The sequence below is a fragment of the Molossus molossus genome, unplaced genomic scaffold, assembly GCF_014108415.1.
Source record: "Molossus molossus isolate mMolMol1 unplaced genomic scaffold, mMolMol1.p scaffold_m16_p_7, whole genome shotgun sequence".
NCBI lineage: Eukaryota > Metazoa > Chordata > Mammalia > Chiroptera > Molossidae > Molossus > Molossus molossus.
This window is the reverse complement of record NW_023425401.1, coordinates 63,726,965-63,740,609: the sequence shown is the minus strand read 5'-3', so window position 1 is coordinate 63,740,609 and position 13,645 is coordinate 63,726,965.

The following is a 13,645-nucleotide window of genomic DNA, read 5'->3' as shown; positions in this document are numbered from 1 at the left end:
CCAAACACATAGTAATTAAAATGCCAAAAATTAAAGTCAAAGAGAGAATCCTAAAAGCAGCAAGAGATAAGCAACAGGTTACATACAAAGGAAATCCCATAAGGCTCTCAGCTGACTTCTCAACAGAAACACTACAGGCCAGAAGGGAATGGCATGAGGTAATCAAGGTAATGAAAAACAAGGATCTGAATCCAAGACTACTCTATCCAGCCAGGTTATCATTCAAATAGAAGGTCAAATAAAGAGCTTCCCAGACAAAAAAAAAAAAAAAAGGCTAAGGGAATACTTTAGCACCAAACCAGCACTGCAAGAAATGTTAAAAGGACTGCTGTAATTAGTAGAAGAAATAGGAAGAAAAATATAACCACAGTAAACAAAAATGGCAATAAATAAGTACTCATCAGTAATCACCTTAATTATAAATGGATTGAATGCTTTGATAAAAAGACACAGAGTAGCTGATTGGATAAGAAAGCATGACTCATCTATATGTTGTTTACAAGAGACCCACTGCACAACAAAAGACTCACATAGGTTTAAAGTGAAGGGATGGTAAGAAATATTCCAAGCAAATGGAAAGCAAAAAAAAAAAAAAAAAAAATGAAAACCTGGGGTAGCAATACTTATATCTGATAAAATAGATTTCAAAATGAAGGCCATAACTAGAGACAAAGAAGACCACTCATAATATTGAAAGGATCTATCCAACAGGAAGATATAACCTTGATAAACATATATGTACCCAATTTAGGAGCACCAACATATATTAAAAATCTTCTGGAGGACTTCAAAGGAGAAATCAACAACAATACAATCATAGCAGAAGACTTCAACACCCCGCTAACATCACTTGATAGATCCTCTAGACAAAAAATTAGCAAGGAAACAGAGACTCTAAATAAAGCACTAGACCAAATGGATTTAATAGATATCTACAGAGAATTACATCCCAATACTACAGAATCCACATTCTTCTCAAGTGCACATGGGACATTCTCAAAGATAGACCACATGATAGGACACAAACTAAATCTCTACAAGTTCAAGAAGAATGAAATCATATCAAGCATCTTCTCAGATCACAATGGCATGAAACTAGAAATCAACTGCAACAGAAACATGCAAAGACATTTGAGCACATGGAGACTAAATAGCATGTTACTAAACAATGAATGGGTTACCACGAAGATCAAGGAAAAACTAAACACTTCCTGGGAACCAATGAAAATGAACACACAACAGCACAAAATCTATGGGATGCAGTGAAAGTAGTTCTGAGCGGAAAGTTCATAGCACTACGGGCATACATCAAGAAACAAGAAAAATTTCTAGTAGAATATCTAACCTCAAAACTTAGAGAACTAGAAAACAAACAAAAAGAAAACCCCAGAGCAAGTAGAAGGAAGGAAATAGTAAAGATCAGAGCAGAAATAAATGACATAGAGACCAAAAAAAACAATTAAAAGGATCAATGTAACAAAGAGCTTATTTTTCAAAAAGATAAACAAGATTGATGGACCCTTAGCTAGACTCACCAAGAAACAAAGAGAGAGAACCCAAATACACAAAATCAGAAATGAAAGAGAAGTAACAACTGACACCACAGAAATACAAAAGATTGTTAATAACTACTATGAACAATTATATGGCAACAAATTCGACAATCTAAGCGATATGGACAAATTTCGAGAAACACATAGTCTTCCAAAACTGGACCAGGAAGAGATAGAAAACTTGAACAAGCCAGTAACAACAGAAGAAATTGAAGACGTAATCGAAACTCTCCCAGCAAATGAAAGCCCGGGTCCGGATGACTTCTCTAGGGAGTTTTACTGAACATTCACATAAGAACTAACACCCATTCTCCTCAAACTATTTCAAAAAATTCAAGAAGAAGGAAGACTTCCAAAGTCATTTTATGAGGCCAGCATAATTCTAATTTCAAAATCAGAAAAAGGGACTACAAAGAAAGAAAACTACAGGCCAATATCCCTGATGAACATAGATGCCAAAATCCTGAACAAAATACTAGCAAATCGAATACAGCAATACATCAAAAAAATTATTCACCATGAACAAGTGGGATTTATCCCAGGGATGCAAAGCTGGTACAATATTCACAAATCAATAAACGTGATACACCACATAAATAAAATAAAAGATAAAAATTATATGGCCGTATCAATAGATGCCAAAAAAGCCTTCGACAAAATCCGGCATCCATTTCTGATAAAAAAGCTCAGCAGTGTGGGAATAGAGGGATCATATCTAGATATAATAAAGGCCATATATGAAAGACCTACAGCCAACATCATACTCAATGGGCAAAAACTAAAAGCATTTTTCTTAATAACAGGAACAAGACAGGGATACCCACTTTCACCACTCTTATTTAACATAGTACTGGAAGTCTTAGCCACAGCAATCAGACATGAAGGAAAAATAAAAGGGATCCAAAATCGAAAGGAGGAAGTGAAACTGTCATTACTTGCAGATAACATGATATTATACATAGAAAACCCTAAAGACTTCATCAAAAATCTACTAGGCTTAATACATAAATTTGGCAAAGTAGCAGGATACAAAATTAATGTCAAGAAATCGATGGCATTCTTATACACCAATGATGAACTCACAGAAATAGAAACTAAAAAGACAATCCCATTCACCATTGTGGTAAAAAATTAAGATACCTAGGAATAAACTTAACCAAAGAAATAAAGGACCTATTCGTAGAAAACTACAGGACATTGAAAAAAATAGAGAAAGATATAAAAATTGGAAGCACATACCTTGTTCATAGATTGGAAGAATTAATATCTTTAAAATGTCCATATTACCCAAAGCAATCTATTGATTCAATGCAATCCCCATCAAAATATCAATCACATATTTCACAGAACTAGAACAAATACTTCAAAAGTTCATATGGAAGCAAAAAAACCTTGAATAGCCCAGCAATCTTGGAAAAGAAGGACAAAGTAGGTTCAATCACAATACCGGATATCTGGTTATACTACAAAGCTACTGTAATCAAACAGCCTGGTACTGGCACAAGAATAGGCATATAGACCAGTGGAACAGAACAGAGAACCCAGAAATGTACCCAAGACATTATGCTTAATTAATATTTGACAAACACCCTACACAAGAATAAACTCTAAATGGATAAAAGACTTAAATGTGACTCATGATTTCATACAAATCTTAGGGAAAAAATGTGGGCAACAAAATTTTGGACATCATATGCAGCAGAATTTTCACTGATACATCAGCTAAGGCAACAGAAACAATAAAAAAAAGTGAACACATGGGACTACATCAAACTAAAAAGCTTCTGCACAGCAAAAGAAACAACCATCAAAATGAAAAGGCAACCCAATGTATGGGAGAGCATCATTGCCAATGATACATCAGAAAAGGGGTTAATTCCAAAATATATAGAGTAGTCATACAACTCAACAAAAGGAAGACCAAGAACCCAATTAAAAAATGGGCACATGAACTAAATAGACACCTCTCCAAGCAGGGCATATAAATGGCCAAGAGATATATGAAGTAATGCTCAATATCACTAATCATCAGAACGATGCAAATTAAGACAATAATGAGGTATCACCTCACACCTGTCAGAATGGCTACCATCAACAAACCATCAAACAAGTGTTGGTGAGGGTGTGGAGAAAAGGGGACCCTAGTATACTGCTGGTGGGAATGCAGACTGGTGTTACCTCAAAAAATTAAAAATTGAATTGCCATTTGACTAAGTGATCCCACTTGTAGGAATATACCCTAAGAAGCCTGAAACACCAATCAGAAAGAATATTTATACCCCCATATTCATAGCAACACTATTTACAATAGCTAAAATCTGGAAACAGCCCAAGTGTCCATCAGTAGACAAACGGATAAAAAAAGCTGTGGTACATGTACACAATGGCGTACTATGCAGCTGTGAGAAAGATAGATCTCTTATATTTTGAGATGACATAGAGGAACCTGGAAAGTATTATCCTAAGGGAAACAAGCCAAGCAGAAAAAGACAAATACCACGTGATCTCACTTATTTGTGGAATATAATTATCATAACAGTCTGAGGAATAGGGTAGACTCAGAGATGTGGAAGTCAGGTACAGACTGACAATCCTCAGAAGAGGGGGTGGAGGGGGGAGGGAAGAGATAAACCACAGAACTTATATGCATGCACGCATAACCAATGAACATGGAAAACAAAACCGGGGATGGGGTGGGGGTGATGGGGAGGAGATGGCATGGGGTAAAAAATGAGAAACATCTATAACAAAAATTAAATAAATAAAAAAATTTTATTTATTTTTTTATTGATTTCCATACAGTTTGCGATATACATTTACAACCAATATAAGTTCACTTTCAAATAACACTAACACTACATCATAGTTAGTATGATTAGTTTATAATAACCAAACAATCCTAATTCCTTCTTTTCCATCTTGTCTTTTGTATTAATTCTGTCATTCATGTCACTTATAAAAACGTATATATAAGCATACATTGTTAAACATTTAATTTAATACATTGTTGCTAATATAATTTTGAACAATTTCTTTTTTATCCTTACCTAAGGACATTTTTGCATACATTCTCAGAGCGGGAGGGGGGAGTGAGAGAGAAACATCGACGTGAGAGACACACACAAAGTGGTTGCCACCTACACGACCCCAACCAGGGTTGGGGACAAACTACAACCAAGGCACATGCCCCTAGTAGGAACCCAACTTGGGACTGTCTGGTTCGCGGGCCGACACTCTAACCACTGAGCCAAACCGGCCAGGGCTAAACAAATTTTTATCTCCTATGTCAATTAAGAATAAAAGAAGTTTTATTTATTTAATTTTTGTTAATGCTCACCTGAGGATATTTTTTCATTGATTTTTAGATAGAGTGGAAGTGAGGGAGAGAGGGAGAGAGAAACTAATATGAGAGAGACAAGTCGATTGGTTGCCTCTCACTTGACCGGGGCCAGGGATTGAACATGCCCTTGACTAGGAATCAAACCTGCAACCCTTCACTATACAGGCTGATGCTCTAACCACTTAGCAAACTGTCCTGGGCAAGAAAAACTTTTATTTTACCTTTTTTTATTCCTTATTTGATGTTTTTCTTTTCTTTATGTGGATAGGAGTTTCTGACACATACTATTTTTCTTCTTTCTAAGAATCTCTTTAACATATTTTACAAGTCAGGTCTACTAGCAATACATTTTTTCAATTTTTGTTTGCTGAGATATTATATTTCTTTCAATGTTGAAAGATTTTTCACAGGGCTACAGAATTCTAAGTTGATCTTTTTTTCTCTCTCTCTCTCTCTCTCTAATTCTATTATTCCACTCTTTTCTTGCTTGCATGATTTCTGAAGAGAAGTTGGATGTAATTCTTATCTTTGTTCCTTTATAGGTAATGTGAGATTTTTTTCCTGGCTTCTCTTTCAACTTTTTTCTTTATCTTTGATTTTTTTGTCCTTTGAAAATTATATGCCTATGTGTAATTTTTTGACATATACCCTCTTTGGTGTTTTCTAAGCTTCCTGGATCTGTGGTTTGATGTCTCACATTAACTTCTCAGCCATTGTTTCAAATATTTATCCTGTTCTTTTGGTATTTCCATTTCATGTTTGTTATACCTTTTGTATTTGTTCCATAGTCTTTGGATATTCTGCTGTTTCTTTTTTTTTAAGTCTTTGATGTCTTTGCTTTTTTGGGTTTCAAGGATTCTTTTGATATATCATCTCAGTCAGAGATTCTTTCCTCAGCAATGTCTGGTTTACTAAAAAGCCCACCAAAGGCATTCTTTATTTCTGTTATGCTGTTTTTCTTTTTATAGCTAGCATTTCTTTTTATTATTTCATAAGATTTTATTTTATTTATTTATTTTAATCCTCACCTGAGGATATTTTTAAATTTATTTTCAGATAGAGTAGGAGGGAGAGAGAGACACAGAGGAACATCGATGTGAGAGAGACACATCAACTGGTTGCCTCCCACATGACCCCGACCAGGGCCGGGATGAACTGCAACCGAGGTATGTGCCCTTGACCAGAATCAAACCCGGGGCTCACTGGTCTGCAGGCCAGCATTCTAACCACTGAGTAAAACCAGCCAGGGCTTTCTTAGATTTTCTGCTGTTTGCTTACATTGCCCATTTGTTCTTGTATGCTATCTAATTTATCCATTAGACCTCTTAGTATATTAATCATAGTTGTTTTAAATTCCCAGTCTAAAAATTCCAACATTCCTGCCATATCTAGTTCTTGTGTTTGCTCTATCTCTTCAAATTGTTGTGTGCTTTTTTTTTTTTTTTTTTTGCCTTTTGATGTAACTTGTAGTTTTTTTTTTCTTAATAGCTGGACATGGTACACTAAGAAAATGAACTACTAAAATTTACATGGATTCACAGTTACATTTAAGTCTTTTATCCATTTTGAGTTTATTCTCATGTATGGTGTAAGTTGGTGTTCTAGCTTCATTTTTTTGCAGGTAGCTGTCCAATTTTCCCAACACCATTTACTGAAGAGACTGTCTTGACTCCACTGTATGCTCTTGCCACCTTTGTCAAATATTAATTGAGCATATTGCCTTGGGTCAATTTCTGGGTTCTCTATTCTGTTCCATTGATCTATCTGCCTGTTCTTGTGCCAGTACCAGAGTGTTTTGATTACAGTGGCTTTGTAGTATAACCTGAAATCTGGTAATGTGATCCCTCCAACTTTGTTCTTCTTTTTCAAGATTGCTGTGGCTATTCGGGGTCATTTTTGGTTCCATATAAACTTTTGGAGTGTTTGTTCTAGTTCTGTGAAGTATGTCATTGTAATTTTGATGGGGACTGCATTGAATCTATAGATTGCTTTGGGTAGTATGGACATTTTAATGATGTTAATTCTTCCAATCTATGAACAAGGTATATGCTTCCACTTTTTTATATCTTCCTCTATTTCTTTTTTCAATGACCTGCAGTTTTCTGTGAAGAGGCCCTTTACTTCTTTGGTTAAGTTTATTCCTAGGTATCTTAATTTTTTTGCTGTGATGGTAAATGGGATTGTCTTTTTAGTTTCTCTTTCTGTGATTTAATCATTGGTGTATAAGAATGCCATTAAAGGAACTACTGTAAATAGGCCTTTAGTAATGTGGTAGTAAAATGTGGGGAGGGAAAGAGCTGTACAGTCTGGTGATTAGGTCTCATATTTTAGTGAGCCTGTGCTTTTAGTGAGACTGTGAACTGCACAAGTGTTTTTCAGTATTTTTCTCTTCCTGTACCCCCACTCCTTAGGTGGAACAAGATGGTTAGAGTGGGCTGGAATTAGATACTTCCCTTCTACCAGATCAGTTCAATTCTGGTTAAACAGTTTCCCCTGAGGGCATGTCTTGTTAAGAACAGAGTCCTCTGGCTAACTTCATAATAATTCCTTCGCCAGTCCATTGCCTGAAAGACTGAGGGGATTTTTTTCTAATTTTTACTTGAGTTCCTGGAAGTAAATCTCATAAAATTGTGGTGGGTAGCCCTGGTTGGTTTGGTTCAGCGGTTAGTATGTCGGCCTGCGGACCACAGAATCTCAGGTTCAGTTCCCGCTAAGGGCACGTACCTCGGGTGCAGTTTGTCCCTGGCCTGGTTGGGGTCATGTGGGTGGCAGCCAGTTGATGTGTCTCTCTCACATCGATATTTCTCTCTCTCTCTTCCTCTCTCTCTCTCTCCTGCTCTAGCTGAAGATAAATGCAAAAATGTCCTCAGGTGAGAATAAAAAAAATTGTGGTGGGCCACTATTATTAGGTCTCCTTGGATTTTCTAACTCTCAGATTGATCTGCTATGAGCCTCCTGTAATTCAAGTATGGTTCAGGATTTCCTACCTTGGAACTGATTTCCATCTGTGGTTTTTCCTTGTGAATCTCTGCTCTGGGATGCCGTGACTTCCTCTATTATCCTGTTGGTCTCTCCAATCTTGGGGACAAGGGTTTGTTTGGAGCCCTCCACTCTTTTACAGATCCTAGAAGAATGTTGATTTTTTTCAATTTGTTCAGGTTTTTACTTGTTAGGACAGAGTGATGACTTCCAAGTTCTTTACATGAGGAAACAGAAACCGGAAGTCTCCAGAAAATAATATATGTGATCTCTCCCATCCTCCTTTTTCTATTCTCATGTGTACATACAGGAAAATGATCATTAACTTGCATGCAAAAGGTCATGTCTTTATGGCTAGGTCATTTCTAGTCCCTTAAATCCTCAATATATCTCCATCACTGTATCAGTTAGGATTAAGACAGCCCATAATAGCACAAGGGTTTATTCTTTCATTCAAAATCAATCCGGAGGCAGGCAGTTTAGGGGGATATGGCGGCTCCAAAAAGTCATCAGGAACTCAGGCACCTTATATCCTCTGCTTCATCTTTAGCATTCGGTTTCCATCCTTAGAGTCACTTCAGGGACTAGATGGTTACTGGAGAATCTAGTAGCTGAAAGGGTAAAGGGACATACCCAGCTGTCTGCCCCCCTTTAAGAGTTTTTCCTGGAAGGCACACAGCATTTACATTATATATTGTTGCCTGGAACTTAATCACAGAGGCACACCTAACTTTGATACAGAGGGCAGAACAGGTAGTCATTTTTCTAGGGGAATTGCTGTCCCCATATTTATAGGAGTTCTTTTATTAAGGAAGTAGAAGTAAATGGATATTTGGCAGGCATTACAAGTGACTGTGGAATTATGCACAGATGTATGTTTGGCATTGACTGACTCCAACATCATCCTCTCTAATTGGTCTCATAACTGACTTTTTGGATTCAATTTCACATCTTGGTGTCTTGTCTCATACTGTCCACTTTACATGGAATGTTTTCCTTTTCCTCTTTATAACAAGTAGCATCACTGATATGCTACTTTCTTTGTGAAGTCACTTCTAAACTTTCCAGTGGGTTTGATTACACCCATCTTTGTACCCTCACACAAATGCTGATGAAGCATCCCAAGCACCACCTTCATAACGTCATCAACTGCTCTGTTCTAAACATTCAATGTCTCCTTGTTTACTCATAGAGAAGATGGTGGCAGAGGGCCAACAAAGTCTATTTCTTGAGAACACATGATGATACGAAGATTTGTTAAATTAATCAACTAATTAATTAATTGACTCAGTCAACAAACGATTATTGAGCTCCAATTATGCACAAGGCACTGTGTTTGGTGCTGTGCACACGTTTATTTATACATAAGGAACTGTCAAAAAAGTGTGGTAGTTTCTTTAGATTCTTTTGTTAGGATGTATTTATTATTTTCAATGTTTTTGTTTGTTTGTTTGTTTTTGTGTGTTTGTTTGTAGCTATACAGTACAAAAATCAAAGATTCCAAGAAAACATGTAAGTGTGTGATTTGGCTTGAATCAAGGAATTTCTCTGCTAAAATTAAATAGTCATAAAAATGAAGCAAATAAATAAATTTGTAATATTAAATAGTCACAGTATTTTCCCAATTCACAGAAAAAATTTAATTAATGGCAAAAATATTCCATTTAGGGCTTTTCTCTTACACGTTTTCTGGGAATCAACAACTTAAAAACCACCTCCATGAGTCTGAACTCCGTCCTCTTCAATGTTCCTTTAAATTTATATATTCCCAAAGGTTATATTTAGGTTTCATTTTCCCTTTATTGGTTAGTCCCTCTGTACCTCAGATATCAATTTCATGCTGAAGATCTCAGAATATTTATCTCCAGTGCCAGACTTCTCTTGGCTTCAAAACTAAAGGACCAGCTGTCTGCTAGAGATTCTTTTTGAGTCAATAAGGAAAAGATCAATTTACCAACAGAAAATGAGTAAAGAGCAAGAGCAGAAAATGCAGAAAAGAATTGGAAATGGTGAACAAATTTTGAAAAATAATGACTTACCAAATTCAAATAAATACATATTAAAACAAAAAGTAAAATACTATGTTCCCACCAAATAAATTAATAAAGTTTTAAAGAAAATTATAACATCTAACATTTGATGATGAGAGTGTATAGAGATATCATAAATAATTCTTGGAATTATACATTGTGAAAGATGGAATATACAATCAGACAATGACAAGACTATATAAAAAATAAAACTCTTACCAACAATCTGAAGCAACCTGCTCAGGAAACCAACCACTTATCTACAATAACCAGCCCCGGAAGCCAGCTTGCTATAAGGCAGACTTGCAGGAAGCCACACTGGTATCTCTAGTAACACTCCAGGAAGCTAAATCAAAACTTCTGTAGCAATCCCCCCCAAATGGCTAGGACTAATGAAGAACTTCCCTAATTTTTATCCCCACTTCCAACTTAGAACCAACCTGAGAAAGCTAAATATGCACCCCTAACAAATCACGCGGGATGCCATCCTCCTAGTTAGCTCACCTACACTTTCCTCATGCCAACAGCCTCCATTCCAGGCACACCTGAAGCCTTCCCTTTTTTCACTGTAATGCTTTTCCACTCCTGCCCACTTTTGTGTCTCTGCCAAAATGCAAGTGATAGTGGCTGACTTCCTTGCTAGAGCAGGTTCAGAATAAATAGCTGTGGATTTTCTCATTTGGTTGGTCTTCATTTCTTTCTACAATTGATACCACCAGTCACTAAAACATCTGCCAAGATTATGTGCAGGGATATTAATTAAATACACTGAAAGCATAAATGAAAAAATTAACTATATAAATTATGATATTTTCATAGAATGTAATTTGAATATGCATCATTAAATCATGTTTTTGAACAACATTTTATAATGTTATTGGGAAATGATCTTGAATTGTGACTCAGTGAAGAAAGCAGATGATAAAACTTGATATGATTTTTGTTTCAAACACTTTCAATCAGTATTTTTCATCTGGAGTGCTGCAAATTTTTTAAAAATTGTTTTTATTGGTTTGAGAGAGAGGAAGGGAGAGGAAGAGAGAGGGAGGGAGGGAGGGAGGGAGGGAGGGAGGGAGGGAGAGAGAGAGAGAGAGAGAGAAAGAGAGAGAGAGAGAGACATCTATCAGCTGCCTCCTGCATGCCCTCTACTGGGGATTGAGCCTGCAACCTGGGCACATGCCTTGACTGAAAATTGAACCTGCAACCTCCTGGTGCATGAGACGATGGCACACTGGCCAGCCTGCAAGAAAATTTAAAAAATCCAATATCTAACTATGTAGTCAGGAACACTGACCTCCTTTTTCTTAGATTGTCAAATAAAAAATGATAACAGCCAACACAATAATAGCTGTTCAGTGTGAATGAATCAACATTATACCTATTTTTTTGTCACATGGGCAAAATATATATTTTTTTAGTGTGCTGCAGAATTTTAGTAATTAGTTTATGTGCGCCATGAGATGAAAAAGGTTGAAAATTTCTGCTTTAAGTAAACAAGAAGAGTGGAGAGAGATTGAGAGACAGAAAGAAAAGATATATATCCAACAATGATGATCTAGATAGAAAAATCATAACTGGTTTTTGAATTTTATTTTTATGTATATTCTCCCAATTATCTATCATCAGTATGTGTTACTTTTGTAACTAGACAAATGTTTTTTAAAAAATTTAGTGTGTTTGTTCACGAAACCTCCCAATAGCTGTATCTTAAAATGACATCTAGAATATAAGAAGGAAATAGGTTTGAGTGGGTACACATTTGAAAAACTAAACTGCAAAATAAGGTAGAAGCTTTCCAAAATTGCTAATAAGAACAAATATTATTTTAGGTATCTGGGAAAGAAAATTCAAGAAAGGCTAAGAACATTGCTTGGAGTTATTAATGTAATGTGGTGTAGCCTTGTTTGTTACTGGCTATCAAGAAAGACCAATAGACAGAAAAATGTAGCAGTCAAAGGAGTGGAAGCTAAAGATTGGGAAAAGAATCAATAAAGGACCACCTAATAATAAGGGATATAGAGACTACTATTTTTTTTTTTTTATCCTCACTCGATGACATTTTTGCATTTATCTTCAGAGAGAGCAGGAGGGAGAGAGGGAAGAAGAAACATTGATGTGAGAGAGACACATCGAGTGATTACCACCCACACGACCCCAACTGGGGCGGAGGGGGGTGCAAACTGCAACCAAGGTGCACACCCTTAGCAGGAACTGAACCCAGGACTCTCTGGTCCGCGGGCCAACACTCCAACCGCTGAGACAAACTGGCCAGGGGTAGGAACTACTATTTTTACCTTTCTTTTCCATTTGGCTGATTTTTCAAGTTACTAAATTTAGAAATACTGTCTTATAATGGAAAATGTTGAAATCATTCATATTGGTTAAACAATAAAATAGGTTATTATGAATAAAATAGGTTATTATGAATAAAATGACTACAATTTATTGAGTTATTAAACTGTTTCAGATCTATACAATAAACTTATGAGATAGATTCTTAAAACCAGTAAACCACTCTACAAATAGAATGTGATCTGAAGTCCCTTCACAGTATTAGGTCCTATGTACTGTGAATGAGAAGTTGACTCTTACCTCCATCTCCATAGTTTGAAGGTGGGAAAGGTGAACTGATGATGTACAAGAAAGAAACAAGTGATTTCCCAGAGAATAGGAACTTATTAGACTTAAAGACTGTTAAGTCAAATAAGTCCAATAACTTAAAGACTGTTTAGCCCAACATTTCTCAAACTTCAATGTAAATATCACCTGAGGAGATTATTAAAGTCCAGATCTGGTTCAGTAGGTCTCTGGAGGGGCCCTAAGCTCTTCATTTCTAACAAGCTCCTAGGTGATATTGATGCTGCTGGTCTGTGGATCACACCTTGAGTAGCAGGAGGGTAGAGGACCTCCTAGATAAGGAAGCCCCGAACTCTTATTTCACTTGAGAAAACCTGGGACTTGGAGGTCAAATCCGAATTTCATTTTGCTCATGGACCCAGCATGGACCTGCTTGTCTCTAGTGGGTTTCTTCCTCTAATTCATCTTTTCATATCTGTGTCTCTTCACCTTACGAGTCTGTTAAAAAGGACATACTAATAGGTCCAATGCTCATCACATTTCTTATAGTCAAGACAAAACACTGAATGGGGAACAGACTTGGGGGATCCAGAGTCTCTGAAGTTGTATGAGTAGGAGAATCTGTAGTGAACTTTGGCTACATCTTCAATCAGGCCCACTAGAGGTTTATGGGTAGGTCTATCTCATAAAGGAAAATTACATTATGTGAGGAAAGTCAGAAAAGTAGAGGCTCTAGGCTTATCTCTTTTTCCTGTGGAGACTTGACTGAGGGTTTTCACAGCCTCTTTGGTTTGTATAAGAAAAAGTCCTTGTGGGACTTGAAGCACATCAGGAGCAATATTTGGTCTTGGGCTGCTTTGTAAGAAAATATCTTACTGTGTTGGGTGCTTGGCTATGGATATCCAAATGCCTTGGGGTTGTTCTTTTTTTATTCTCTTGTAACTCAGTGATAAGCAGACTAGAAGAGAGATCTCAGCAAGGCTTGGAGGAAGAGGATGGAGCTAAGGCTATTTAGGCCCTGGGGAGAAGACAAGTGTCTCAGATGAAGTCACCCTGGCCGTGAGAATCATGAGTTGAGCAGGTTACAACTAGAGACCTAGGAGGCACAGAATATTAAGTCCATGGCTTCTTACTAGGTCAGAGTCAATAAGACAGGGAGTCCAAAA